The sequence below is a fragment of the Halyomorpha halys genome, unplaced genomic scaffold (assembly GCF_000696795.3).
Source record: "Halyomorpha halys isolate HHAL.00 unplaced genomic scaffold, Hhal_1.1 Scaffold667.1, whole genome shotgun sequence".
Taxonomy (NCBI): Eukaryota; Metazoa; Arthropoda; class Insecta; order Hemiptera; family Pentatomidae; genus Halyomorpha; species Halyomorpha halys.
In genome coordinates this window covers 573,051-576,930 of record NW_027114120.1, presented here as the reverse complement: position 1 = coordinate 576,930, position 3,880 = coordinate 573,051, and the positions used below count along the sequence as shown (strand labels likewise).

Below are 3,880 nucleotides of genomic sequence, written 5' to 3'. Positions count from 1 at the left end.
ATTGTTTATGAAAAATTTGCAGGTTCTATGTATGAATGATATTCTAAGTTGATCAAACTCCTATGTCTACAAAACCGTAATGATTAAATTTAATATGGAAGTATAGGTTTTGTTTTAAAAACGACCGTAAAATGATGAGCCAATGAATTCTATACCCTGGAAAGATTTAAATTTTTTAAATAACTCACTTTACCTTACGCCATACATGCCCTAAGAAAATTATATTTTTTAATGAAATAGATGTGAGGAATTCTATTATACTAAATCTCACAAATAGAGTCACTGTTGGGAGTTCCTTAAGACAAAAGAAGGATCAAGCCAAGTAGGTTGAGGTCCCAGCAAAGCCAAAATCAATTCAGCTTCTGCACTCTATCTTATTTTTTGAAAATAAAGGTTTTTACAAGGACTATTGTTTATAAAATACATTTCTAGTTCTTCTAAAATTTAAATTTAATTAATGAGAACATTAATTAATGAGAATTTTACACCAATATAACTGTAAAGCAATTAAAAGATGAAGCTTATGTGTACCTAAAAAATAGTATAAATTTATAAGTAAATCTAAACTTGTTACAGTGTTCATTGAGGATCAGTGGATAACTAGGCGTCAAAAAATCATACTAATAACTCTCCTGGATTCCGCGTCACAGGCTTTTAGAACTAGATTTTTCATATAGATCCATTTTGAGTCTCTTTCTGATATCCTCAACCACGCAGACACTGACCATATTACGTTATTTCTAAATAAGTTAATGTCTTCGTAATTTCTCATGCAATCATTGTGTTATTTAAGTATTCCCCGGGTTCGATTGCTGGGGAATATCACCCGAATTACTTAGAATTTGCTCGTATCGCTGGAGTTGACTGTATTTGTAATAAATTATAATTATAATGAACAAAATTGAATAAAACCTATATAATGAATGTCTATTTACAAATACCCTCAGTTGACATCAGAACGTGATTTTTATCAGCCCTGACGAAGCCCTGCAAAGTGGTTGGTTGGAACGTTAGTTAACAATAAATAGTTTTTTGGTACTACTTTCAAACTTTTATTGACAGTCCCCTGGACTATCTTCCTCCAATCTAAAACCTATATTCTTTTAATCTTTATGAACTATTTGAATGTGTTTGTTTAGCCAAAAGTGTTACAATTTAATCGTTAAAATTTGGATTAATTTTGATTATTGCTACGTTTACAAGGCAAGGGTTATAGATTACTTGGTTTGGATGTTACAGTGGAAGTCGGGTTTCTCTCCTGTTCTTTTCTTCTCATCTTGCCACCGCCGCCGTCCCTCTTGCTTGACTGTGGTGAAGTTCTACTCACTCATGTCTATTTATAGAAAGTTACCTTGTTAAAATGTTCGAGCTATTTCTTCATCTGTACCGGCCAATATGGCTACCAACACTGTTTTCACTTATAGGGAATATTTCCAAGTCCTATTAAAAATTCCATAAGAGGGCATCCTCAAACAATCATACTTGGCGAAACAATATCAAATCGCTTGTATAATTTTTTTTTATTAGTGAAAGTATGGCTTACTATATTATAAATTATATATTATACTAATCACATCCATAAAAAGAATTAATAGCATATTAAACTTTTAATTTATTTTTTTCTTTTTGAAGTTAAATTTATTGGTGAACACAGGTGAGTATAAATTTGAAAATCGTGGGTGTCATTGTGATACAATCAAAATACTTTAGTGGTTGACTTAAAAGAAAGGACATTTGTTACTTTCCTGTTTCGTCTCTTATGCCAAAAACCAAATAACACGTTTTGTTTTTACATTATAAATTAATACATAACCAAATATAGGATTTCAAAGAAACGCATCGTTTATGAAGGAACTAGATATGTAGTAAACGTCTGCACTGAAACCTCTGTGACAAACAAAAGGCTGATTCGCTTTAATAGTTGCTCATAAAAACAAAAAAAAACTTAATTTATTTTTTAATTAGACGATTTCTAAACATAGTTCATTAGTTCTACTGAGATCAATGCTGGAAGTGCGTCCTTAGAAAAGATCCACAAACCATGTTAAGTTCTAATATCTTATATTTAACCACATGATTTAGTTAATGTTTTGATTATTAGTAATTAACTTTTCAATTATTGATCCTAATTTAATTATATTGATTAATTGTTGCAATGACTTATCCTTACTTACTGTAACTTTTTGACTTTACACTGAATATTAGTTTAAATTTTAAACAATTTTATAACATATTAATTGATGAATTCACTTATTAAATCAACTGGTAAGATATCTCTAGACAAATAACTATGTACAATCAAGACGAGATATCCTATCCATTGTATTCGTGATGATTCAATTCAAAGCCGCAGAGCATGGGAGAGGCAGAGAGAGAGATCTTTTCAGACTCGGAAGATTCGCTTTACCATAATTCCTTTATAATTGAAGGCTCCTCTTTTGGTCCTTCCTCCTTTTTCCATTCACTTCCCGTGGCTCATCTTCACACATCTCGCTAATACTCCTTTCACTATTCCACACTTCCCTTCTTCCTGTTTATAAAAATCTTTTATTTATATAAATCTTTCAATTGTTCGAATATAACAATTGATTAAACTTAGGTGACTCCAATTTATCTGTTGCAAAAAATTATACAGACTATTTAATTAAACAATAAAAATTAGTAAAAATAATCTATTTTTTAATTTTGATATTATTTTTTCTTACGGTATACCTCTGTAGGTATCGGTGCATCCATAAATTCATTTTTTTCTTTATTTTCAATTCCCCAATAATCTTTTTGAAGTTTTCACTAATTTCACTCAAATTAATTAGGTCAATTTGATTTTAAAGTAATCATTGTAACATTCTACATAGTAATACATCATTTCTAGCGAGTTCTGACCATAACAGTTTTACCAGGAATTTTCCTTTTTTGGGTTGAATAGAAATCGGAGCTTCCAGATCTGGATGTAACATCCTTAATTCAAATGTTGGTGAATTTAATAGAGAAATGGTCTACATTTGCTTATAAAACATTATATAACCAAATACTCAGTATTCAAATACTAATTGTAATGAGTTTATCAACTTTACAATCAACATAATAAAAAATTTCTACAAAATAAATAATACAAAATCGTAACAAAAAAAAAACTAAAAAAAAAAAAACTAGGCAATAGAAGTGAAATTTGTGAAAAGGAAATAATGAATTGATATTTTATTAATATTGATATTTACTTTACAATAATAAAATAAAAATTTTATTTATTATATTTCATTATTTATTTTTAACTATTAAATAATAATTTATTTAATTATACAAATCAATGATGAGATAATAGTTCCAATATCATTCGCAGTATTTGTAAATGTTGATATGAGAGCTGATATAAGAATTGTAAAAAATTTTAATGTGTCTTGCAAATGCTGCGTCAATTTCTCTGTAGAAAAACTATTAATTATTTAGATTAAGTTTACTTTAGAAATAAAAATTCTTTTATACTAAATAGTTCAATTTAATCCATGTAATTTATCCTAGCAATATGAAAGTGCTAAGGACTGGAGCAAAGCAAGACAATCAAAAATTGCTTCTCTCTACGTGTTTGCTGCAACAACAATATACGCTCAAACGTATTACTATAGGCTCCAAGCCACATTGGGATTGTTGGTAACGAGCTCACAGACAAAGCTGCCAGAGAGGCACTCACGCTCCCAGGCCGAGGCACCGCCGTTCTTACCCCATCAGAACTCAGTACACCCCTTAAATTACAAATATTAGAAAAATGGTTGGTCAAGTGGGATGAAAGCTCTCCCAGTAAATTAAAAGAAATAAAACGATCAGTAAAACCATGGTCGCCATCCTACCGCAACAGCCGCAGGGAGGAGGTTGCTCTGGCCCG

The 3,880-nt window shown here is 30.2% G+C and overlaps 1 long non-coding RNA gene across 1 annotated transcript in view; it reads right to left on the bottom strand.

Moving 5' to 3' along the window:
- Positions 1 to 2,335: 2,335 nt before the first annotated feature.
- LOC106685177 (uncharacterized) overlaps positions 2,336 to 3,880 on the bottom strand; it is a 6,128-nt gene continuing 4,583 nt past the window's right edge. The window contains exon 3 of the long non-coding RNA XR_001343806.2: positions 2,336 to 2,530. This is a non-coding gene — a long non-coding RNA (uncharacterized lncRNA). The remainder of the gene's footprint in view (positions 2,531 to 3,880) is intronic.